This window comes from Jaculus jaculus, chromosome 14, assembly GCF_020740685.1.
Source record: "Jaculus jaculus isolate mJacJac1 chromosome 14, mJacJac1.mat.Y.cur, whole genome shotgun sequence".
Lineage (NCBI taxonomy): Eukaryota > Metazoa > Chordata > Mammalia > Rodentia > Dipodidae > Jaculus > Jaculus jaculus.
In genome coordinates this window covers 4954717-4981627 of record NC_059115.1, presented here as the reverse complement: position 1 = coordinate 4981627, position 26911 = coordinate 4954717, and the positions used below count along the sequence as shown (strand labels likewise).

Here is a 26911-nt window from a genome sequence, read left to right as displayed (position 1 = left end):
TTATTTATTTATTTATTTTTGAGGCAAGGTTTCACTGTAACTCAGGCTGACCTGGAAGTCACTCTGTAGCCCAGGCTGAGCTCAAATTCCTGGTGAATCTCTTACTTCTATCACTGCATTTTATTTTTTATTTTATTAAAAAATATTTTATTACTTGTTTATTTGAGAGATGGACAAAGAAGAAGAAAGACTGGCAGATAGAGAATGGGCATGCCAGGGCCTCCAGCTGCGGCAAACAATCTCCAGACTCATGGGCCACTACGTATCTGGCTTACCTGGGTCCTGGGGAACTGAACCTAGGTCCTTTCGGCTTTGCAGAAGAGTACATTAACTGTGAAGCCATCTCTCCAGCCATTATATTTTATTTATTTAAGAAAGATGCAGATAAGGCGGGTGTAGTGACATTACAGCTGGGTATGGTGGTGCAGGCCTTTAATCCCAGCACTAGGGAGGCAGAGGTAAGATGATCGCTGTGAGTTCAAGGCTAGCATGAATTCCAGGTCAGCCTAGGCTAGAGTGAAAAACAGAAGATAACTACAGAAATAAGTAAGATTAAACAAATCGACTAGGTAGATATCTCCCTGGGGTCAAAAACCTCGCCAGTTCTTTTTTTTAAAGGTACTTATTTATTTGAGACAGAGGAAGACAGGGAGAATGCAAGGCCCAGGGCCATGAGCTCCACATGCATGCGCCACCTTGAGCTTGGGCTTCTGTAGGTCCTGGGGAATTGAACCTCAGTCTTCTAGCTTTGCGGGCAAGCGTCTTAAACTCTAAGCTATCCCTTTTTTTTCTTTTATTGCAAGGACGGATTGCAACGCCCCTACCGGGATGGGAGGCCCGCTTGCACCCTCCCCTAAGCGCGCCATCGGCTGGCGTCCAGGCTGCGCGCGCCAGCGTCCCTGCGCAGGCACCGCCGTCCCGCGCGTGCGCAGACGCCGCCCCTCCCCGCGCGTGCGCAGAGGCGGCCGGCCCGCGGCGGGGTGGACTTGGCGGTTTGCGCGGGCGCGTGGGAGCGCGTCGGAGCGGCTCTGCGGCTCGCCACAGGTGAATCCTTGAGCATTTATTAAGAGAATATTTTGTTGCACTCGGGAGGCAGAGTAAGAGGATCGCCGGGAGTTCGAGGGCACCCTGAAACTACACAGTGAATTCCATGTCAGCCTGAGGTAGAGAGAAACCCAGGTTCGATTTCCCCAGTACCGACATAAGCCAGATGCACAAGGTGGACAATGCATCTGCAGTTCATTTATAGCAGCTAGAGGCCCCGGTGTGCCTGTTTCCTCCCTCTCATCTCTGTTTCTTTCTCAAGTAGGTAAATTAAACGTAAAAATAAAGGGCTGCTGAGGAGATGGTCAAGGTTAAGGTGCTTTCCTGCAAAGCCAAAGGACCCAGGTTCAATTCTCCAGGATCCATGTAAGCCAGATGCACAAGGTGGCGCGGGGAGTTGGCTTTTTTCTCTCTCTCAAAAATAAATAAAGGGCTAGAGGGATGGTTTAGTGGTTAAGGCGTTTGCCTGCAAAGTCAAAGGATCCAGGTTCGATTCCCCAGGACCCATGTTAACCAGATGCACAAGGGGCCACACCCACCTGGAGTTATTTGCAGTGGCGCATCTATTCTTTCTCTCGCTTCCTTCCTCCCTCTTTCTCTGTCAAATAAAAAATATTTTAAAAAAGAAAAAAAAAACAAGAAAAGGGTTAAAAAATAAATAAATAAAAATAAAAAACTAAAATAAAATAAAGCCGGTCTTGGTAGCACATGGCCTTTAGTCCTAACACTTGAGAGGCAGAGGTAGGAGGATTGCCTTGAGTTCAAGGCCACCCTGAGATTACTTAGTGAATTCCCGGGAAGAATATTTCTATTTTCTTTTCAAAAAATTTTTTTATTAAGCTCCATGACTGTAAACAATATCCCATGGTAATGCCCTCCCTATCCCCACTTTCCCCTTTTAAAATCTGTTCTCCATCATATTCCCTCCCCCTCTCAATTAGTCTCTGTTTTATTTTGATGTCATGATCTTTTCCTCCTATTATGAAGGTCTTGTGTAGGTAGTGTCGGGCATGGATATCCAGGCCATTTTATATGTGGAGGGAGTACATTGTAAGGAGTCCTACCCTTCCTTTGGCTCTTACATTCTTTCCGCCACCTCTGGAAGAATATTTCTAGCATAGAGAATGTTAAATTCCAAAACCACCTTGCCCCATTGTGCCTAGCAAGTTAAAGAAAAAAGATGGCAGCCAGGCGTGGTGGCACACGCCTTTAATCCCAGCATTCCAGAGGCAGAGGTAGGAGGATTGCTGTGAGTTAGAGGCCACCCTGAGACTACATAGTGAATTCCAGGTCAGCCTGGGCTAGAGTGAAACATTACCTTGAAAAACCAAAAGAAAAGAAAGAAGGTGGGTAGATGGGCTAGGGAGATGGCTTAACAGTTAAGGTGCTTGCCTGAAAGCCAAAGGACCCAGGTTCAATTCCCCGGTACTCACATAAGCCAGATGCACAAGGTGTCACATGCGTCTGGAGTTGGTTTGCTGTGGCTGGAGGCCCTGGCGTGTCTGTTCCTAATTTCTTTTTGTCTCAAATAAATAGAAAAAAATAAAAAAGAAAGGAGGTGGCTGGAGCCAAATGAGTTGAGAGCTATGATTGCAAGTGTGCTGAGTTTTTTTTTGTTTGTTTTTCAAGGTAGGGTCTCCCTGTAGCCCAGGCTGGCCTGGAATCCACTGTGTAGTCTCAGGGTGGCCTCAAGCTCAGTGAACTCACCTTGATCCTCCTACCTCAGCCTCCCAAGTGTTTGGATCAAAGGTGTCTGCCACCACAGCTGGCCAAAACCGTATCTTCTGAGCAACAGGGGAAATCTGAATACTCATCCCTAGCCCATTTTATTGACGGGAACAAACTCTGCCAAAGTCATGCACCAAGTAAGTTGAAGAAACCACGTGTGACACTAAGTGAACAGCTTCAGGCTCACTGCTATTTCTGTAACAGACACTTCCACAACAGGGAGCAGCAGTAAGTTGGCAGCTACGTATGCTTTTTTTTCCTTTTTCTTTTTTGATTTAGGGTCTCTCTCCAACCCAGGCTGACCTGGAATTTGTTATGTAGTCTCAGGCTGGCCTTGAACTCACGGTGGTCCTCCTACCTCTGCCTCCCGAGGCTGGGATTCAAGGCATGCACCACCACGCCCGGCTCTTCCTCATTTTTATTCAGTCCATGACCCTACCCCATTTGTCATACTGTCCACCAAGGTGAATTTTCCCTCTTCAGTTAAATCTTTCTGTAAACATCCTCATAGAGACCCCCAGTGGTGTGGTTCCCTGGTGATTGTAAATAATCAAGTTGCAGTGAATATTACCCACCACAGACGGCTTGCAGAAAAGTATTCCGGTTGGGTTTTGGAGCCTGGTAATGCTCGACTAGGCTAGGGAGGAAGAGGAGGTGCAGGCCAGGGGCGTACTGCTGTGACTTTCACATCTGGAGGCGGGAAAGTGAAGGCAAGCTTGGCAGTGACTAGTCTTGTAACAGCAAGAAGTAAAGGTGGTAAACTGGAATAAAGGGCTGCAGAGGTGGCTCAGCAGTTACAGGGCTTGCCTGCAAAGCCTATCTGCTTTTCTTTTTTAATTTTATTTTTATTATTTGAGAGAGAGAGGGTGGGAGGGAGAGAATGGGCCCGCCAAGGCCTCCAGCCACTGCACATGAACTCTAGATGCATGCACCACCTTGGGCATCTGGCTTATGTGGGTCCTGGGGAATCGAGCCTCAAACCAGAGTCCTTTGTCTTCACAAGCAAGCGCTTAACCACTAAGCCATCTCTCCAGCCCCGCATCTGCTTTTTTTTATCTCTCAAATAAGTAAAGTAGTATAGAATCAGTTCTGAGTGACTTTTTATTTATTTGAGAGTGAGAGAGCAGAGAACATGCTAGGGCCTCTAGGCTTACCTGGGGACTGGGGAATTGAACCTGGGTCCTTAGGCTTCACAGGCAAGAGCTTTAACCACTAAGCCCTCTTTCTAGCCCTTAAATGTCAGCTTTAGGGCTGGAGAGATGGCTTAGCGGTTAAGCGCTTGCCTGTGAAGCCTAAGGACCCCGGTTCGAGGCTCAACTCCCCAGGACCCACGTTAGCCAGATGCACAAGGGGGCACATGCGTCTGGAGTTCGTTCGCAGTGGCTGGAGGCCCTGGCGTGCCCATTCTCTCTGTCTCTCTCTGTCTCTCTCTGCCTCTTTGTCTGTCACTTTCAAATAAATAAATAAACATAAAAAAATTAAAAAAAAAAAAGCCAGGTGTGGGATTTTCCCCTCACACCGCGCTCTCCGCAACTCGGGAAACGTGAGGGGAGAATGGCAGCGAGCAACGGAGGGAGGAGCAGACCGCGAGGTAAAAGCACACGTGGAGAAGCGATACAACCAGAGCAGCCGCGGCTCCCTCCCCTCCCCCGCCGCCTGAACCCAGCTCCAGCGAACACAGCAGCGGCCCGGGACCCGGCCACGCCAACTTGGGCTGACGGCGGGACCCAAGCAGGAGCAGAATTCGGCAGCAACTTCAGCGGCTCCAGCACCGGTACCAGTGGCCCCAGCAGCAGCGGACCCAGGAGCGGCAGCGGCGGCAGATCCCGCAGCAACGGCTTCGGGGTGAGCAGCGGCGGTGGACACGGCAACGGCAGCTTCAGCAGCGGTGGTGGCTCCGGGGGTGGCAGCTACAACAGCAGCAGAGGCGGCAGCAGCGGCTCAGTTTGCCCTGTAGGAAAAGCAAGTGCCCAGCTCCAGAAATCAGAACAGCAGCCCGACGACCCAGGCAGCAACTTGACTGAGACCACAATCACCCAAGGTAACTGGGATTGCACAAGGGAAGGGTCTCACTTGGTCACAAGCTGACTTGGATACCTCAACAGACCAGAAATCTAAACCTCTTTATTGATAGAGGATCTGGTCATTATAATAACTACTCTTGCATACATACTCAGGGCTGTTTTTGATTGAATGTCTACAGTGTTTAGTTAAATTTTAGAATCTACCAGTATTTTATTCCACTCAGCCGGCTTGAATACTCCTATAGCAGGGAAACTCAACCCCTAAGAACATCTTTGTAGATACTCTGAGAGTCTTAAGAGCCACACCTAATACCTTAAGGTCCTACCCTGAAAATATATTACATCAAATCAATTGATACAGCTAAGAATACACAGCTAGCTAGAAAATCCAAGCATTAACTTAATCCAAAATGCAAAAATATATACATTATAACACAAGAAACACTAAAAAGCAAGACGATATAAATCCACCTAAAAGTATTAATGCATCAGAAATGTCCTCCAGTGAGAAAGAGTTAGAGGAAATGCCTGAGAAAGAGTTCAAAAGAATAATTATAAATATGTTCAAAGAGGTCAAAGAACACATGAAAACAATCAAAGAAGAAATCAAAGAGGAAATCAAAGGAATCAAAGAAGAGGCAGGACACCAATTTAATGAAATAAAGAAGGCAATACAAGACATAAATAGAGAAATAGAAATAATAAAGAAAAACCAGTCAGAATTACTAGCAATGAAGAACACAGTTAATGAAATAAAAAACTCTGTAGAAAATCTCACCAGTAGGATGGATGAGGGAGAGGACAGAATATCTAAGCTAGAAGATCAGGTGTCAGACCTAATGCAGTCCAACAAAGAGAAAGACAAACTTATAGAAAAGTATGAGTGGGAATTTCAAGATATTCGGGACACTATGAAAAGATCCAATATAAGAATTCAGGGCATAGTAGAAGGAGAAGAACTCCACTCCAGAGGCATAGTAGGCATCTTCAACAAAATCATAGAGGAAAATTTTCCCCAAATTGGGAAAGAGGTGCCAATACAGATACAGGAAGCCTTTAGAACCCCAGCCAGACAAAACCCAGAAAGAAACTCTCCTCGCCACATTATACTCAAACTTCCAAACACACAAACCAAAGAAAAAATATTGAAAGCAGTTAGAGAGAAAAATCAAGTTACCTACAAAAGCAAGCCCATCAGGATTACAGCAGATTATTCAACACAAACTTTTAAAGCCAGAAGGGCTTGGAGTGATATATTCCAAGTTCTGAAAGATAACAACTGTCAACCAAGGTTACTTTATCCTGCAAAGTTATCCATCCAAATAGATGGAGAAATAAAGACATTCCATGACAAAAGCAGGTTAAAGGAGTATCTGAAGACAAAACCAGCTCTACAGAAAATACTTGATAGAATCCTCCATGCTGAACAAAAGGAAAAGCACACATATAAGGAACCTAGAAAAAACAAGCTATACTCAAATACCAGTTAACAGAAGAGAGCACAGGTAGAACAAGTAACACACACACACACACACACACACACAAATGGCAAACATAAATACACACCTTTCAATAATATCTCTTAATATCAACGGTCTCAATGCCCCAACGAAAAGACATAGATTTGCAGACTGGGTTAAAAAGCAGGATCCTACAATTTGTTGTCTCCAAGAAACTCACCTTTCTACAAAGGATAGACATTATCTTAGGGTGAAAGGTTGGAAGACGGTGTTTCAAGCAAATGGGCCTAGAAAACAAGCAGGGGTTGCTATCCTAATATCAGACAGGGTGGACTTTAGTCCGAAGTTAGTCAAAAAAGATAAGGAAGGTCACTTTATATTGATTAAGGGCACACTCCAACAGGAGGACATTACAATCCTAAACATATATGCACCTAACATAGGGGCTCCCAAATTCGTCAAACAAACACTATTAGAACTAAGGTCACAGATAACACCAAACACAGTGGTGGTGGGTGACTTTAACACCCCACTCTCATCAATTGACAGGTCATCCAGGGAAAGAATAAACAGAGAGGCATCTGGACTAAATGAGGTCATAGAAGGAATGGACCTAACAGATATATACAGGACATTTCATCCAAAGGCTGCAGAATATACATTCTTTTCAGCAGCACATGGAACATTCTCTAAAATAGACCATATATTAGGACACAAAGCAAATCTTAACAAATTCAGGAAAATTGAAATAATTCCTTGCATTCTATCTGACCACAATGGAATTAAACTACAAATCAGTAGCAAGAAAGGCTATAGAGCATACACAAAATCATGGAAACTAAACAATACACTACTAAATGATGAGTGGGTCAATGAAGAAATCAAAAAGGAAATCAAAAAATTTATAGAGTCAAATGATAATGAGAACACAACATACCAAAATCTCTGGGACACAATGAAGGCAGTTCTAAGAGGTAAATTTATAGCCTTAAGTGCCTACATTAAGAAATTAGAAAGGTCGCAAGTAAACGACCTAATGCTTCGCCTTAAAGCCTTGGAAAAAGAAGAACAAGGCAAACCAAAAAGTAGTAGACGGGAAGAAATAATAAAGATTAGGGCAGAAATTAATGAAATAGAAACAAAAAGAACAATCCAAAGAATTAATGAAACAAAGAGTTGGTTCTTTGAAAGGATAAACAAGATTGATAAACCCTTAGCAAATCTGACCAAAAGAAAGAGAGAAGAGACACAAATTAATAAAATCAGAGATGAACAAGGTAACATCACAACAGATTCCAGAGAAATTCAAAAAATTATAGGGACATACTATAAAAGCATATACTCCACAAAGTATGAAAATCTGAAAGAAATGGATGATTTCCTTGATCTATATGACCTACCTAAATTAAATCAAAATGAGATTAATCACTTAAATAGACCTATAACAAACATGGAGATCCAAGCAGTTATCAATAATCTCCCAACTAAAAAAAGCCCAGGCCCGGATGGATTCACTGCTGAATTTTACCAGACTTTTAAGGAAGAGCTAACACCATTGCTTCTTAAGCTTTTCCAGGAAATAGAAAAAGAAGGAATCCTACCAAACTCCTTCTATGAGGCCAGCATCACCCTGATACCAAAACCAGGCAAAGATAGAACAAAAAAAGAAAATTACAGACCAATCTCCCTCATGAACATAGATGCAAAAATTCTCAACAAAATATTGGCAAACAGAATACAAGAGTATATCAAAAAGATCATTCACCCTGACCAAGTAGGCTTTATCCCCGAGATGCAGGGATGGTTCAACATACGCAAATCTATAAATGTAATACATTACATAAATGGGTTGAAGGACAAAAATCACATGATCATCTCATTAGATGCAGAGAAAGCATTTGACAAAATCCAACATCCCTTCATGATAAAAGTCCTACAGAGACTGGGAATAGAAGGAACATATCTCAATATAATAAAGGCTATTTATGACAAGCCTACAGCCAACATATTACTAAATGGGGAAAAACTGGAAGCTTTTCCACTAAAATCAGGAACAAGACAAGGGTGTCCACTGTCTCCACTTCTATTTAATATAGTTTTGGAAGTCTTAGCCATAGCAATAAGGCAAGAGACACACATAAAAGGGATACAAATTGGAAAGGAAGAAATCAAGTTATCATTATTTGCAGATGACATGATTCTATATATAAAGGACCCTAAAGACTCTACTAGCAAGCTGTTAGAGCTGATCAAAACCTACAGCAATGTAGCAGGATACAAAATAAATACACAGAAATCAGTAGCCTTTGTATATGCTAACAACAAACACACAGAGGATGAAATCAGAGAATCACTGCCATTCACAATTGCATCAAAAAAAATAAAGTACCTTGGAATAAACCTAACCAAGGAAGTAAAGAATCTATACAATGAGAACTTTAAAACACTCAAGCGAGAAATTGCAGAAGACACTAGAAAGTGGAGAAACATCCCTTGTTCCTGGCTTGGAAGAATCAAAATCGTGAAAATGGCAATCTTACCTAAAGCAATCTACACATTTAATGCAATCCCTATCAAAATTCCAAAGGCTTTCTTCATGGAAATAGAAAAAACAATCCAAAAATTCATTTGGAATCATAAAAAACCTCGAATATCTAAAATAATACTGAGCAACAAAAAAGAGGCTGGTGGTATCACCATACCTGATTTTAACCTATACTACAGAGCCATAGTAACAAAAACAGCATGGTACTGGCACAAAAACAGACATGTAGATCAGTGGAACAGAATAGAGGACCCAGATGTAAGCCCAGGTAGCTATAGCCACCTGATATTCGATAAAAATGCCAAAAATACTCATTGGAGAAGAGACAGCCTCTTCAGCAAATGGTGTTTTGAAAACTGGATAAATATCTGTAGAAGGATGAAAATAGATTCTTCTCTCTCGCCATGCACAAGAATTAAGTCCAAATGGATTAAAGACCTTAACATCAGGCCGGAAACTCTGAAACTGCTAGAGGAAAAAGTAGGGGAAACCCTTCAACATATTGGTCTTGGCAAAGACTTTCTGAATACAACCCCAATTGCTCAGGCAATAAAACCACAGATTAACCACTGGGACCTAATGAAATTACAAAGATTTTGCACCACAAAGGACACAGTGAAAAAAGCAAAGAGGCAACCTACAGAATGGGAAAAAATCTTCGCCAGCTATATATCTGATAGAGGATTAATATCTAGGATATACAAAGAACTCAAAAAGTTAACTAATAAGGAATCAAACAAGCCAATCAAAAAATGGGCTAAGGAGCTAAATAGAGAGTTCTCAAAGGAAGAAATACGAATGGCATATAAGCACCTAAAAAAATGTTCTACGTCACTAGTCATCAGGGAAATGCAGATTAAAACGACATTGAGATTCCATCTCACTCCTGTCAGATTGGCCACCATCATGAAAACAAATGATCATAAATGTTGGCGGGGATTTGGAAAAAAAGGAACCCTTCTGCACTGCTGGTGGGAATGCAATCTGGTCCAGCCATTGTGGAAAACAGTGTGGAGGTTCCTAAAGCAGCTAGAGATCGATCTACCATATGACCCAGCTATAGCACTCCTAGGCATATATCCAAAGGACTCATCTCATTTCCTTAGAAGTACATGCTCAACCATGTTTATTGCTGCTCAATTTATAATAGCTGGGAAATGGAACCAGCCTAGATGTCCCTCAACAGATGAGTGGATAATGAAGATGTGGTACATTTATACAATGGAGTTCTACTCAGCGGTAAAGAAAAATGAAGTTATGAAATTTGCAGAAAAATGGATGGACCTGGAAAGTATTATACTAAGTCAGGTAACCCAGGCCCAGAAAGCTAAGCGCCACATGTTCTCCCTCATATGGGGATCCTAGCTACAGATGACTGGGCTTCTGTGTGAGAATGAAAATACTTAGTAGCAGAGGCCAGTAAGTTGAAAAGGAGACATAAAGGGTGGAGAAAGGAAGGGAGGAGGATACTTAATAGGTTGATATTGTATATATGTAATTACAATGATTGTAATGGGGAGGTAATATGATTGAGAATGGAATTTCAAAAGGGAAAGTGTGGGGGTGGGGAGGGAGGGAATTACCATGGGACATATTTTATAATCATGGAAAATGTTAATAAAAATTAAAAAAAAAAATTAAAAAAAAAATCAAAAAAAAAATGTCAGCTTTACATTTGCTGAACTGGGGCGGTCGCTCAGTTGGTAGAGTGCCTGTCTAGAATGTCCAGTGCCCTAGGTTTGAGCCCCAGCACCTCATAAACCAGGAGTGCTGGTTCACGCTTGTAATCCCAGCGCTTCAGAGGTACAGGCAGGAGGATCAGAACTTCACATCATGCTCCACTACAGAGCAGCTCCAGGCCAGTCTGCGCTACGTGAAACCCTGCCTGAAAATAAGACTTTTAGTCTTAATTGCATCTAAGTGCTCATAACTATTAGAGCCATATTTGGAAGAGTTCCTTACATTCTCCCAAATACTGGTACTTAGATGGAATTGACTTGTTACATAAATCAGGAGCAAATATACTGACTAGCAGAACTTGAATTTATATGAGATTGTTTTTTATTTTTTTGGTTTTTTGAGGTAAGGTTTCACTCTAGCTCATACTGACCTGGAATTTACTATGTAATCTCAGGGTGGCCTCGAACTCATGACGATCTTCCTACCTCTGCCTCCTTAGTGCTGGATTAAAGGCATGCGCCACCACGCCCAGCTCTTATTTTATATTTCTTAATTTTTTGTTTGTTTTTTAAGAAAAAGAAAAGAAAGGAAAGAGGGCTGGGATGATGGCTTAGCAGTTAAAGGGATTTTTTTGCAAAGCCTGCTGGCCCAGGTTCAGTTCCCCAGCATCCACATAGAGCCAGATGCAGAAAGTAATGCATGCACCTGGAGTTTGTTCACAGTGGCAGGAAGCCCTGGTGCACTCATACTTACTCTCAAATAAATGGATAAAGTATTTTTTAAGCCGGGTGTGGTGGTACACTCCTTTAATTCTGGCACTTGGTAGGCAGAGGTGGGAGGATCCCCATGAGTTTGAAGCCACCCTGAGACTACATAGTGAATTCCAGGTTAGCCTGGGCTAGTGTGAGACACTATCTCAAAAAAAAAAAAAAAAGCCACAACAAAACAAAACCATGCACACACACACATTTATTTTTACAGAGCTTGGTGTGGTGGTGCATCACCATGAGTTCAATGTCACCTTGAGACTACATAGTGAATTCTAGTACAGCCTGGGCTAGAGCGATACCGTACCTTGATTTAAAAAAAAAAAAAAAAAAAAAGCTCAAAAGTGGGCTGTAGGCATGGCTCAGTGGTTAAGGTGCTTGCCTACAAAGCCTAACGATCTTGGTTTGTTAAGTTGCCTGCCTACAAACCTAATCATCTGTGTTTAATTCCCTAGTACCCATATAAAGCCAGATGCACAAAGTGGCACATGCATCTGGAGTTTGTTTGCAATGGCTAGAGGCCCTGGCATATCCATTCTGTCTCTCTCTTGCTCTGACTCTCCTTGCAAATAAGTACATTAAAAAAAAAAAAAAAAGCTAAAAGAGCCTGGCATGGTGGTACACTCAGGAGGTAGAGGTAGGAGGATTGCCATGAGTTCAGGGCCACTTTTAGACTATCTCCAAAGAAAAGAGAAGAGAAGAGAAGAATCTAAAAATATTTTCTACTGCAATACAAAGAGAACCACAAGTTGGCAGACTTAATGTTATAGCCATCTTTTTTTTTTTGGTGAGGGGTTTCAAGGTAGGGTCTCCCTCTAGTTCAGGCTGACCTTGAATTCACTATGTAGTCTCAGGGTGGCCCTAAACTCATGGTGATCCTCCTACCTCTGCTTCCTAAATGTTGGGATTAAAGGCATGTGCCTGGCAACAATTTTTTATTTCTATGTGTGAGTGCACGAGAATCAAAATTTGGAGAATTAGGCATACCAGGGCCTCTTACCCCTGCCAGTGAACTCTAGACACATGTCTGGCTTAATGTGGGTACTTTGACTGTTGAGCCGTCTCTCCCCAGCCCCCACAGAAGCATTTTAAAAAGGAAAATAAAACCCAGGGGGAAAAACCCTGTATTTGCTGAGTATACTGCCCTCTAGAGGCAGGAGCAGGTCATCTGCAGGAAGGCTAGTATAAGAACACAGGTCTGGGACACTTCCTAACTTTAGTGGCCCTTGGTGTGGACAAATGAACCGCCCCTCCCCTGCCCTCCAGCCATCACCTCTGGTTCTGAGAATCCGAGAATAGGGGCCTCACACATACTGCGAGGTAGGTGATCTGATGCCGCATCAGAAGAGGGCTGAGGCCAAGTGTGATGGTACACACCTTTAATCCCAGCACCCGGGTGCTGAGCTGAGGTAGGAGGATTGCCATTCGTTTGAAGCCAGCCTGGGCTAAAGAGTGAGCTCCAGGATCCGCCTGGACTGTCTTGCTTTGCTGGGCCGGGGCCGGTGGGGGGAGTAAATAAAAAGAAGGCGGCTAGCTGGGCTTGGGTCTGGCCACCATCTCTTTTTACAGAAAAGCAATTTGAAGGAAAGAACGTGACATCACTGGCCTTGTACTTAGTTGGGAGGATGTAGAGTCTTCAGAGCCCATGCCCTCAGCCGGCTCACTGTGCAGGGCTTCGCTCGGAATAAATCAGGGATGGGAAGAGCAGGTTTCTGGCTTGGCTAACTAGGTGGCTGGTGGGTGGCTTATAAACCGATGGCAAATACGGGAGCTATCAATCACAACAGGCTGATGACATATCCCAGGGGATGTGGTGAATTGAATAGATGACTAGAATAAGACCCTACCTTGTGAAAGCAAAGAAAGAAACTAGACTGACGATGAGAGCACTGGAGTCTCTAGCTGCTGCAAATGACTCCAGATGCACGCGCCACTGTGCATTTGGCTTTACGTGGGTACTGGGGAACCGAACCTGGGTCTTCAGGCTTTGCAGGCAAGTGCTTTAAGTGCTGAGCCATCTGTCCAGCCCTGGACCCCCTCTACTTCCAGGCTAGCCTCGAACTTGGGAACCCTACCTCTGCCTTCCTAGTACTGGGATTAAAGGCGTGCACACCACATGCCGTTCTTTATGGCGTTTTCATGCATGTCTATAATGTATTATCGTATTCACCCCTCCCACTGTCCCTCTTCCCACTCCTTGTGTGTGGTGCTTGCACTGGATATGCCCACACAGCACCCACGTGCCCAGGCGGCAGCTGGAGCTGAGCACCAGGGGTCTCGCTCTGTTGTTGGTCTGGCCTTTTTTTTTTTTTTTGGTTTTTCCAGGAAGGGTCTCCCTCTAGCCCAGGCTGATCAGGAATTCACTATGTAGTCTCAGGGTGGCCTCGAACTCACCGCGATCTGCCTATCTCTGCCTCCAGAGTGCTGGGATTAAAAGTGTGCACCACCACCCCTGTCGGCTCTGCCCATTTTTTTTTTTTTTTTTTTTTTTTTTTTTTTAATTTTTATTAACATTTTCCATGATTATAAAATATATCCCATGGTAATTCCCTCCCTCCCCACCCCCACACTTTCCCATTTGAAATTCCATTCTCCATCATATTACCTCCCCGTTACAATCATTGTAATTACATATATACAATATCAACCTATTAAGTATCCTCCTCCCTTCCTTTCTCCACCCTTTATGTCTCCTTTTCAACTTACTGGCCTCTGCTACTAAGTATTTTCATTCTCACACAGAAGCCCAGTCATCTGTAGCTAGGATCCCCATATGAGGGAGAACATGTGGCGCTTGGCTTTCTGGGCCTGGGTTACCTGACTTAGTATAATACTTTCCAGGTCCATCCATTTTTCTGCAAATTTCATAACTTCATTTTTCTTTACCGCTGAGTAGAACTCCATTGTATAAATGTACCACATCTTCATTATCCACTCATCTGTTGAGGGACATCTAGGCTGGTTCCATTTCCCAGCTATTATAAATTGCGGCTCTGCCCATTTTAATTTGAGCTTGAGTGGAATTTTTTTTTTTTTTTTTACTGACTTTAGAGCTTGCTATTGCTTTTTCATGAGCTCTGGTGCTTCTTAGATCTTTGCTCCCCTGTGGGATTGGGGTTACGGGTAAACATGGAAGACCTTACGCCTAGTAAGGCCCTTATGCTTGCACAGGAAGTGCTCTGAGCCTCTCAGCCATCTCTCCAGCCATTACTGCTTTATTTATTTATTTATTTATTTATTTGAGGTAGGGTCTCACTAGAGCGCAGGCTGACCTGAAATTCAGTATGTAGACTTAGGGTGGCCTGGAACTCATGGTGATTCTCCCACCTCTGCCTCCCAAGTGCTGGGAGTGTGCGCCGCCACGCCCGGCTCTAGTACTGCATCTTTTAGGCTACTCATGAGTTGCCCTGAATGTTTATGGCTTGACACATTGTGTGTATTTAGTCAGTTCTTACCAATAGTTGTTTTGTTAATAACTAAGCAAATTGGTCTGGAGAGATGGGTTTAGTAGTTACGGAGCTTGCTTGGGAAGATTAAGGATCCAGGTTTGATTCCCTAGTACCCACGTAAGCCAGAGGCACAAGGTGGTGCATGTGTCTGGACTTTGTTTGCAGTGGCTAGATGCCCTGTTGTGCTTCCTCAAATATTTTTTAAAAATCTAAGCAAATTAAACAGGAAAAAGAAAGCATGGACTTCTGTGTTTGGAGTAATTCCCCCTGGAAAACACAAGGGGGAGCTCCCTAACCATCAGTGGCCAGTTCAGAAGCATTAAAAATCCTGTGTTAAAGCCTCAGAATGGAGCCCTGCGTGCACGACTTCAATCCCAGCACTGGGAAGCGGAGGATCCCAGTGAGTTCGAGGACACCTGAGACTACATAGTGAATTCCAGGTTAGCTGGGGCTAGAGTGAGACCCTACCCTGAAAAAACAAACAAACTAAAAGTGTATGTGTCTATATATATAATGTAAATTAATAGCTTCAGTAGGAATGAGGCAGGGAGTCTGCTGTAGGCCAGTTGCATGGGAACAGTAATACAATTTGATATCTGTTTTAGCATCTTTTCAAATAAGTTGTCTTTGAGATGCACTTTCTAGAAAACCTCAAAAATTATTTGAAAACTTCTTCCTAGGTATCTCCAGAAGGTGCTGGAGCTCAGTTCCTGATTCGTACTGGGTCTGTTGGCCGAAATAGAGCTGAAGCCTCCTTGGAGCGAGCGCAGAATCTCAACCCCATGGTGGATGTGAAGGTGGACACTGGGGACATAGAGAAGAAGCCCGAGTCATTCTTCACTCAGTTTGACGCAGTGAGTGTCCGCAGACTGCTGATCCTGCTGGGGTGATTCACGAAAGTCAGGCGCTGATGAAAGTCAGAATGGGAGCTGATGCCTGTAATCCCAGACCTTGGGAGGCAGAGGATTGTTGCATGTTTGAGCTAGCCTGTTCTACATAGTTGTAGCGTTCTAAAGCACTCAAATTAGAAATTCTGAGCTTTTCCCACGTGCTTTGAAAATACTTACTTGAGGGAGAAGGAGGGAGGATGGCACGCTGGGGCCTCTGGCTACTGCAGCGAGTTCCAGACACGTTTACAGCTCTGTGCATCTGACTTACGTGGTATTGGGGAACCGGACCTAGGCTGTTAGGCTTTGCAAGCAAGTGCCTTTAACCACTGAGCCATTGCTCAGCCCTCACGTGCTTTTATGAGCTGCTCTGCCCAGGTTGGTAGGTGGGTCCAGCGTGTTGGCCCCTTGTGGCTGTTGTGCTATGCTGTGTGCAAACTCCTCCTGTGAGTGGCACATGTTCCCCTGACTAGGTGTGTGCCACCTGTTGTGTTTTCTTTCCAGAATCTGCAGAGCTTGGATACATGCTCTACTGCAAGTGTTTTCCCCTGAAATCGCTATTGGCTGATTAATTTTGGTGCCAGAGGCACTTTTTGTTGTTGTTAGAAATAGCAGGCTACAGGGGTTTTTTTTTTTTGGTTTGTTTTGTTTTTTTTCGAGGTAGGGTCTCACTCTAGCTCAGACTGACCTGGAATTCACTATGCAGTCTCAGGAAGCCCTCAGACTCATGGCGATCCTCCTACCTCTGCCTTCCATGTGCTGGGATTAAGGGTGTGCACCACCATGCCTGGCCTACAGTGTGTGTTCTATCTTAAGGAAAAGCATGCCCAGAGACTAGGATAATAGCTTAGCAGTTAAAGGCACTTGCTTGCAAAGCCTGCCAGCCAGGGTCAGAGTCCCCAGTACCCGAGTAAAATCAAATGCAGTAAGTGGCCCGTGCATGTGGAGTTTGTTTGCTGCAGCAAGGTGACCTTGTGTGCCCACACACTCTCTCTTTCCTCGCAAATAAATGAATGCATAAATATTAAAGAGAGAGCACACCTATCTGGGTGTAGTGGGTCACACCTGTAATCCCCATTTTGTAGGTAGAGTCAAGAGGATCAGGTGTTTAAGGTCAGTCATGTTTGCCTACATATCAAGTTCTGAGCCATCCTGGGCTACATGAGATCCTTTCTAAAGAGAAAAAACGGGCTGGAGGTATGGCTTAGTGGTTAGAGCATTTGCCTGCTGAGCCAAAGGACCTTGGTTCGATTCCCCAGGACCCATGTGAGCCAGATGCACAAGGGGGTGCATGTGTCTGGAATTCGTTTGCAGTGGCTGGAGGCCCTGGCACGCCCATTCTCTCTATCTTTGTCAAAATAAATACAAATAAAATATTTAAAAAAATTAAAAAAGAAAAAAGAACACACCTGATTGTTTTCTGCTCCACACAGGCACATTGAAATGAATTCCAGATGCATGTGCCCCATTTTGCATCTGGCTTATGTGGGTCTTGGAGAATTGAATCGCGATCCTTTGGCTTTGAAGGCAAATGCCTTAACTGCTATCTCTCCAGCCCCACTAGACCTGAATGTATTTTATTTTATTTATTTATTGTTTGCTTGTTTCTGTTTTTGTTTTTTTGAGGTAGCCCAGGCTGATCTGGAACTCACTATGTAGTTTCACGATGGCCTTGAACTTACAGTGATCCTTCCAAGTGCTGGAATTAAAGACATGCACCACCACACCTGGCTTTTCTGAAAATTTTATTTCAGGTAGGGTGTATAGACCAGGCTGGCTATAAACTCAGGCCATATTCTTACCTCACCCTCCCAAGTGCTTGGAATAAAGGTGTGAGGCACACTCCATGTTGGATTTTAATAGATTTAATTAATTTAGGAATAATATTCTAGCTGGGCATAGTAGTGCATCCCTTTAATCTTTGCACTGGGAAGTCTGAGGTAGGAGGAACTTCTATGAGCTTGAGGCCAGCCTGGAGCTACAGAGTGAATTCCAGGTCAGCCTAGACTAGAGTAAGACCCTACTTCAACAAACCAAACCAGAACAACCAAAATGAAAGAATTTGCTAGGTTTTTTTTTTATTTTTATTTTTTTTATTTTTTATTTGTTTGAGAGAGAGATACAGAAATAGGCAGGTAGAGGGAGAGAGAATAGGTACGCCAGGGCCTCCAGCCACTGTGAACGAACTCCAGCTCCAGATGCGTGTGCCCCTTTGTGCATCTGGCTTATGTGGGTCCTGGGGAATTGAACCCGGGATCCTTTGGCTTTGCAGGGAAGCGCCTTAACCTCTAAGTCATTTCTCCAGCCCCAATTTGCTAGGTTATTACTTTTTCATTAAAGCACTCAAATGTGGTTTACATATATTCATAGCTTAGGGGAAGCAAATTCACTTTTTGGTTTTATTTTCTAGCTAAGCCCCTTTCTTTGGTCGTGCAAAGCGGCTACGTCATCATTTTACATTTTACACACTGAGACCTGAAGCTCTTCTTTTGTCTTCTAACCACAGCACTCAGAGAACCTGTCATACCAGTTTAAACCGGCTTAAAGGAGTCCAGAGAGTCTGTTTAGATTTGTCTGACACCAGGGTTAGCAGCACTCCACACCAGTCACTCTGTCTTTCCACAGGTGTGCCTGACTTGCTGCTCCAGGGATGTTATAGTGAAAGTCGACCAGATCTGTCACAAAAACAGCATCAAGTTTTTCACCGGCGATGTCTTTGGATACCATGGGTACACCTTTGCCAATCTTGGAGAGCATGAGTTTGTAGAGTAAGTGCCGGAAGAAGAGCAAAGTGAGAAAATGCTCCTAGAATTTATTCTTATTTCCTGGTAGGCAACAAATCACCTAAGACCTTCTGGAACCAAGTTACTAACCATTTGCTGAGTGTGATGGATTGTGGGTTCACAGTTAGAAGAGATACGGCCCCTGCCCTTGAAGGATGGTCTAATTCAATGCCTAAAGCAAGTACTTGTGCAGCCCACACACCACACGGCTGTTGGTCTGCCTGGCCTTCTGCTTTTGAAGCCTCCTCTTCTTCCCAGGGAAGGCTTGCATGTCTTGTTGACCCTTGTTCCCTAGCTTGTGCTACGTTTCCGTGTTGAGTGGCAGCAAAGCCAGTGCCCATTCATTAAATGGGCAACGCGGGAGGCACATTGAGCCAGTCTACCAGGGAAAGGTGCCAAGGTCCCTAGCTTCCTCTGATGGAACAGACACACTTGATCCTTCACTTAGCGCATTGAGTCTGTAGACCCGGCTGGTTCTGGCGTGACAGGACCTGCAGGGCTCCTTACTCGTAGCTCTAGATGACAGATGGCCGGGGATACAGTGTCGTTAAAGCGCACGAGCTGTTTGACTACAGGGTGCGTGTGCTCTGGTTTGCTCAGCTTCTCAATCAAGTCACTGTGCTGCTCTGGTCTGCGATTGCCTGCCGATAAAGTCAAGAAGATAAGCACGTTTGCACCATCTCCTAATTCTAGGCGTCATTTGGCTTCAGGAATGTCTAGTTGCTGAGTCCTATTACATAACTAGATAAAATCATAGTGATGAAAAGGAGCCTCAGTTATTTTAACACGAACTTCTTAAAGCAGAGGGGAGGAAGGAAGGTTGTCTTGTTCGATCATGATTCCAGGAGAATGCGTGCAGGTCAGCCTGGGCTAGAGCAAAACGCTACATTGAGAAAACAAAAGGCCATTGCCATACCCACATGTTGCTATTCGCTGTTCTGGATTTGTGTGTTTGTTTTTTAATATTTATTTATTTATTTGACAGAGAAAGAGGGAGGGAGGGAGGGAGAGAGAGAATGGGCGCAACAGGGCCTCTAGCTACTGCAAATGAACTCTGGATGTGTGCGCCCCCTTGTGCATCTGGCTAATATGGGTCCTGGGGGATTGAACTGGGTCCTTTGGATTTGCAGGCAAACACCTTAACTGCGAAGCCATCCCTCCAGCCCAGTTATGTTTTTTTTTGTTTTTTGTTTTGAGGTAGGGTCTCACTGTAGCCCAGGCTGAACTGGGTTTCACTCTGTTGTGCCCAAGCTGGTCTTGAACAAGCATAGGTCCTCCTACTCCTCCTCCTGGCCTGGCCTCCCTCCCCCCACACCAGATAGGATTTCTCTCTAGTCCAGGCTGATCTTGAATTCACTGTGTAGTGTCCCGGCTGTTCTCGAACTCATGCTGATCCTCCTACCTCTGCCTCCGAAGTGCTGGGATTAAAGGTGTGCGCCTCGCCTGGCTTTTTTTTTTAATTGACAACTTCCATAATTGTAAACAATATCCTATGGTAATTCCCTCCCTCCACCCACTGTCTCCTTGGAAACTCCACTCTCCATCATATCCCCTCCCCTTCTCAATCAGTCTCTTTCATTTTGATGTCATGATCTTTTCCTCCTCTTACGATGGTCTTGTGTAGGTAGTGTCAGACACTGTGAGGTCGTGGAGATCCAGGCCATTTTGTGTCTGGAGGAGCACGTTGTAAGGAGCCCTACCCTTCCTTTGGCTCTTACATTCTTTCCACTACCTCTTCCACATTAGACCCTGAGCCTTGGAAGGTGCAATAGAGGTGTTTCCGTGCTGAGCACTCCTCTGTCACTTCTTAGCACTGTGGTGTCTTCTGAGTCATCCCAAGGTCACAGCCCTCTGAAAAGAGAAGCTTCTCTAACAAAAAGTGAGAGTCGCATTAATATATGGGTACGAACATTAACAGAAATGCTTACTGGGAGGTTTGGTGAACATAGTATATACATTTAGCCAGACAGCAGCAGACGTTACAGCCCTAGGGCTCATGACTACCCCTGTTGTATGTTTTCATATCAGGGACGTATTCCTTCCCATGGAGCAGGCCTCCAGTCCAATTACAGGGCAGTTAGTTGGTTTCCCCCGTAACAGGCGTGTCACTGTTGCACCTGTTGGCTCATCTGGCCTGGCTGGCCAAATACAAGGCTTGCAGTGTCCACTGTTGAGTGTCTTCACTTCTCTCTCTCTCCCATTGAACTGCATGCAGAATGGCTTCTTCCAGCTTTCTGTCAGCTGGTCTACATGGAGGAGGTTTTCAGCTCAGTTCCAGCAGGATTTCTCAGTGGCCTTGCAGCCCAAGTATGTGAAGTCTTCAGCGATACCAGCCTTGTTTCTTATTTGTACAACTCAGTGGCATTTGTACCTATATTTTTTCCTTCAAGATAGGATCTCCCTTTAGCCCAGCCTGATGTAGAATTTACTATATCTCAGACTGTTCTTGGACTCAAGAGCTGTCCTCCTACCTCTACCTCCCAAGTGCTGGAATTAAAGGCATGCACCACCATGCTATGTTCAGGGTTTTTTTTATTTTTTTCAAGGTAGGGTCTCACTCTAGCTGAGGCTTAGCTGGAATTAACCATGTAGTCTCAGGATGACTCGAACTCATGGCGCTCCTCCTACCTCTGTCCACCAGGTGCTAGGGTTAAAGGCATGCACCACAATGACCGGCCCCAGCTATTTTTTTTTTAATTTCTAATTTATTTGCAGTAGGAGAGAGAATGAACTGGTACACCAGAGCCACTGCAAACCAATTCCAGATGTATGTACCCCTTTGTGCCACTGGCTTTATATGGGTAATTGGTAATCACCTGTGCCATCCTAGGCCAGCAGGCTCTGTGAGCAAGCACCTTTAACTGCTCAGGCATCTGCCTAGACCCAAGGAAGGTTTTGTTCACTGATTTATTAGTAGTCCAATGCTTAGCACACTCAGACTCGGAATATTTACTTTTTTCTTTTTTTAGTTTTTTGAGGTAGGGTCTCACTCTGGTCCAGGCGGACCTGGAATTCACTGTGTAGTCTCAGGGTGGCCTTGAACTCACAGCGATCCTTCTGCCTCCCGAGTGCTGGGATTAAAGTTGTGTGCCACCACGCCCCCAGCTAGGGTATATTTAAATATACATATTTATGTTTTTTTGTTTTGTTGGGTTTTTTTGTTTTGTTTTTTGAGGTAGGGTCTCGTTTTGGTCCAGGCTGACCTGGAATTCACTCTGTCATCTCAGGGTGGCCTTGAACTCATGGCAATCCTCCTACCTCTGCCTCCCGAGTATATTTATGTAATTTTTTATGGTCTGGGTGTCATTTTATTGACAGCAGTTTTCACGTTTTCTTCCCACGAATGCTTCCTTGGAGCACCGGCACACAGGCCCGAGGAAGGGCAGTCTCTGGAGAGGGAGCGAGAAAGGCAGAATGCACACGTCTTTGGCAGGTGTTTGGCCCCAGCAGGATACAATCCTTCAAGTTGGAATCCCATTGGGTATTTGAGAGGACCAAGGGCGGGTAGACAGGAAGTCTTCTGTAGGACTCACATCTCATTCCAGGCCCCTTATACTATCCAAGTCCATAATTAATTTCAAGGTAGGTTCTCTAACCCAGGCATTGACCTGAAGTTCATTATACAAATAAAAAAAAAAAACCACTATGTAGTCTCAGGCTGGCCTTGAACTCATTGTAGTCCTCCTAACTCTGCCCCCCAAGTGCTGGGATTAAAGTCATGAGCTACCATGCCCGCCTGTTTTTACTTGTTTGTTTGAGAGTATTGGTACATGGGATTTCCTGCCACTGCAAACAAACTCGAGTTACGTGCACCACTGTGTGCGTGGCTCTATGTGGGAACTGGGGAATTGAATGTGGGCCTAAAGCACTGAGCTACGACTCTAGCCACAGATTCAAGGAATATTAATGGTATAGTTATGTCTTCTCCTACAGGATGCAGCCACCCTGAAGGAGATCATTGAATGTCTCTGTCTCTGTGATCAGCTAAACGGATTAGCCTTACCGTATATTAGTTCTCATAGTTCAATTTATTTAATCTGTGAGAGAGAACAGCATTCCCCAGAAAAGGACCTGGTGAGAAATGCTTGTAAGTGAGTCATGTCATCAAGTTGTCAGAACTGCAAGCTCCAGACCGTGAGGTTCATGGCTGTAACTGCCTGTCAGCCCTGGTGGAGGGGAGGGCATGTGCAGATGCCCGTGCAGAGCGTGGGGATTGCTCCTAGCAGGTCTTTAGGTAGGATGGTTAGCCAGATGGAGAATGCTGTCCTGTCTCCTGAGGATGTTTCTGAGCTCCAATAAAGGGAGGGCGGAGAGGCTGTCTCTGTGTCTGTCTCTTCCCTTGTCTTTTCCCTCCCTCCTCCTCTTTGCTTTTTTCCAGAGTTGAGAAAGTATCAGCCTGCCTGGGCCACAATAAGACCCTGCCAGTCCTCTGCGTGTGTCAGTGATCTTTGTGTGAGTGTGGTGGCAGGTCTCACTGTAGCCCAGACTGGCCTTGAACTCAGGCGATCTTCCTCCCTCAGCCTCCCAAGTCTTGGAATTACAGGTGGATACCACTATGCTCAGCTAATTGTGATGCTTGACATGCAAAAGACACATCCATACAGCTGTGGTTCATACCAAACAAACTGCCCATCTTAGAAACTAAAATATTCTCAGTATTGTCATAATAATCTTATCATCTGTGTTCTTTCTGTCCCCCTCCCCCCCCCCCCAGTAGATAACCACAAAGCTACTAGTATGTCCATAAGGATTAAAAAGCCCCCAGCTGGGCGTAGAGGTGCACACCTTCAATCCCAGCGCTCTGGAGGCCGAGGTAGAAGGGTCACGATGAGTTTGAGTTGCCTAGGACTGCAGAGCGAGTTCTGTGTGAGCCTGGGCTGGAGTGAGACCCGACCTTACAGTGAACAAACAGAACCTAGTGTAGTTCTGGGTTAGCCGTCAGTCTGTGAGCAGTTGTCAGACTCAGCTGCCTGTTATGATAGCTTGGAGCCACATGCGCCTATTCAAATGAGTTAACGTTAAATAGTTTTACTACTACTATTATTATTATAAACCTGATTTCCTCTTCCCCACTCGCCACAGTTTGGGTGTTTGGTAAGCACATGTGGCTCTCGGCATAAGATGCACACACGGTTTGTACCGTTGCCGCAAGTCCTGGGCTTCACCCTGGGCCTTTCTGTGGCTCTGAAGTATGAGCGTGTGCTACATTTCTGTTCATGTAGCTTTGTGGAGGTGGGCATTCAGGTATTTAAGTTTTTCCTGTTAGCAATTGTGCTTCCATGAACGATTTGTTTATTTGTGAGTGTAATCTCCTTGGGCAGTTGTGTTGATGCCTCTGTTTTGTTGGAATAAAATTAGGGTAAGGGCATCTGCAACTTCCCAAAACTTGATGAATGACTCCCCAATAGTTTTACCAGTTTACACTCATCAGCAGTATGTAACAGTAACATTTGATAACTTGAGAGGATATTTTTGTTTTCTCTCCCAAGGTAGTGTCTTACTCTAGTCCAAGCTGACCTCAAACTCACAGCAATCCTCCCTCTGCCTCCTGAGTGCTGGGATTAAAGGTGTGCACAGCCACCCCTGGCAACTTTAGAGGTTCTCTTTGTACGGTTGCTGAATGCAGATTGTCTTACTATGTAGCTCTGGTTGGCTTCGAGCATGCTGCAGTCTTTCTGCCTCTGCTGGGATCATAGGCATATATCACCATGCTCAGTGTTGGTTTTTTTATTTATTTTTCCAGGTAGGGTCTCACTCTAGTCCAGGATGACCTGGAACTCATCCTTTTAGGGTGGTCTCGAACTCACTGTGATCCTCCTACCTCTGCCTCCCGAGTGCTGGGATTCCACCTCCACATACTGTGAATTCTTCCTTCTCTTTTTCTTTTTTGGTTTTGTGAGGTATGGTCTTAATCTTGCCTATGCTGATCTGAGAATCATTCTAATCTGAGGCTGGATGTGCTCACCTCTAATCTATTCTAGTCCATCTGGCTTACTGCAAGCATCAATACAGAAGTGTGGCTGTGGCCAAGATGGCGACCGCCTAGCTGCGCTGCAAATCCCGGGGAAAGAAAGATAGATGCAGATCCTAAGGAGAGAGCCACCCCATCATACCTCAAAAGGGCCCCGGCTGAAATAAGGAAAATTGGCGAAACAAGCAAGGGTGCTGTTTTCCTGATGAACCAGATACCAGCACAAGAAGGAAGGAGACCAACAACTCCTCCTAAATCAGAGAGACAGCCTCAGAGGTCCCCAACACCTCATCACTGAAGCAGACCAAAAATGAACCCAACATGGCTCAGGGAAATTTTGCGGAAGAGGGGGCGGAAAGAATGTCAGAGCCACATGTTGGGTCATGATATGCAGAGACATTTACCGCACCAATAACTCTGGGCGAACTCCACAATGCACGACCCATATACTTCAACAAGGAGGGGACAATGGAGAGGAGGTAAGTCATGGATGAGCCTAATAATACTACCAAACTGCCTATATTTGCTGAATACAAAACTAATAATGAAGAAGAAGTGTGGCTGCTCTGAGGTGGTGGTGACCTCCAGTGCCCAGGAGAGCACGGCTCCACCCTGCCCTGGCTGCCTTCCTGGCACCCAGAGCCATGACTCAGTGGGTGGACCATAGTTCATGGACATAAGGCTCCCCTGATGTCTTGCAGCCCAGAACCAGAAAGGAGGGATACTTGACCCGCAGCCTGAGAGTCCTGGTCCCCCCCCCCTTTATTTTTTTCTGTTTTTGTTTTTTTTCGAGGTAGGTCTTGCTCTAGCTCAGAATGCCCTTTGTAGTCTCAGGGTGGCCTTGAACCCATGTCTCAATTCCTACCTGCTCAGCCTCCCGAGTATTGGGATTAAATATATGTGCCACCACACCTGGCAATCCACCTAGCTTTTTTATTTTTATTTTTTTTAATTATTTGGGGGAGAGAGGAAGAGGCACATAGAAAGAATGGGCGCTCCAGGGCTTTTACCCATTGCAAACAAACTCCAGATGTATGCGCCACCTTGTACTGGGGAATCAAACCTGGGTCCTTAGGCTTTGCAGGCAAGTGCCTTAACCACTAAGCTATCTTTCCAGCCCCATTTAGGTTTTTAATTTTTTTTTTTTGGTCTCTTTTTAAATTGTTTACTCACAAAGAAAGAGAAAGAATGGGCAAAGCAGGGACCTCTTGCCACTGCAGACAACCTTTAGATGCATGCACCGACCACTCTGTGCATCTGGCTTTATGTGAAAATTGGGGAACTGAACTGGGGCCTTGGCTGTGCAAGCAAGTGTCTTTAACCTCTGAGCCACCTCTCCCGATCCCCCTTTTAAATTTTGTATTACTTTGCAAAGCCTGTGGGGTTTGTCTTATTGTTACGAGCAACGGTAATCGGCTGTGGGGAGTTCAGTGCAAAGTGGCATTTATCAGAGGCAGGGAGAACGAAGCATCAGTGCCAGAGGTGCGAGATAAGTGCAGTGAACCCAAAGACCAGCTCACGACCAGTGCACGGAGAGCTCAGCTGCCTGGGAGCGCTGGCGGCCGCGGAAGCTGCGGCCGTCTCTGCCCTGCCCTGGACCGGGATGAGCCTGTGCGGTTACATGACAGTTTCCAACACAGAGCCTCACTGGCCTCATAGGGACCTCCTCTCCAGGTAGCAGGGAACATCCTGCAAAGTGGCCTGCCACAGACAGGCCCAAGAGAAAGAAGTCCGTTCATTTGCCTAAGGTTGCAAGTGAGAGGGAGAGCTTGGGTCCAAGCCGGAAGGAGTGTATCCTAGTGTATCCTCCTTTCTTCCCTGATCTTCCTCCTGCTGGTACCTTCTGCAAAGGCAAGGAAATGTGCCTGCCAGAGCTCATCCCTTCCTCTCCAGTTCTACACCACACAGGATGTCTGGAACCCCTGACTGCACTTCCCGCACAGCTCTGAACTGTCCCAAGTTTCGTTGAGGGTTTCTTCCCTGAGCTGCCTCCAGAGGGGCAACTCAGCTCTGCCCCGGCAGCCCAGTGCCTGGGTCTGAGGAGCTGCGGCTGTACTTACGTGCAGAGCCTTTCCCACCACGGGAGCCCGGGGGAGCGGTGTGCGGGTTTCCAGTTTGATCGTAGCCTCTTATCTTAGCAAGATATTTTTGTTAGGGCAGGAGAATTTAATACACTTCCTTTTTCATAGAACAATTGCTCTATTCTGGAGCAGGAAGAAGTAGTGGGAATTGAACTAAAGCTTGCAGCATGCTAGGTAAGAACTCCATCAGAGAATGACACCTGTGACCTATCTCTCTCTTTTTAACTTAGCCCCGGCTGACATTGAAATAAAAATTAGCCAAGGATGACCTTGAATTCCAGATGCCCTTGCCTCTGAGTACTGGAATTGTTGGCATGTCTCCATATTTGGTTTTATGAAGTAATGAGGATCACGCTAGGGCTTCACGCATGGTAAACTAGTACTCTTCCCACTGTGCTGTATCCCCAGTGCCCTGTTTTTGTTTTTGGAGAAAGGTCTAATGTAGCCCGGATTGGCATTGAACTCTGTATTGAGGCTGACCTTGAACGCCAG

General features: G+C 45.0%; 1 long non-coding RNA gene across 2 annotated transcripts in view; it reads left to right on the top strand.

The window, feature by feature from the left end:
- The first annotated feature begins 968 nt into the window (after nt 1–968).
- LOC123454701 overlaps nt 969–26911 on the top strand; it is a 54930-nt gene continuing 28987 nt past the window's right edge. For both annotated transcript variants that reach the window (XR_006633444.1, XR_006633445.1), the window contains exons 1-3: nt 969–1044; nt 15378–15551; nt 18210–18352. This is a non-coding gene — a long non-coding RNA (uncharacterized LOC123454701). The remainder of the gene's footprint in view (nt 1045–15377; nt 15552–18209; nt 18353–26911) is intronic.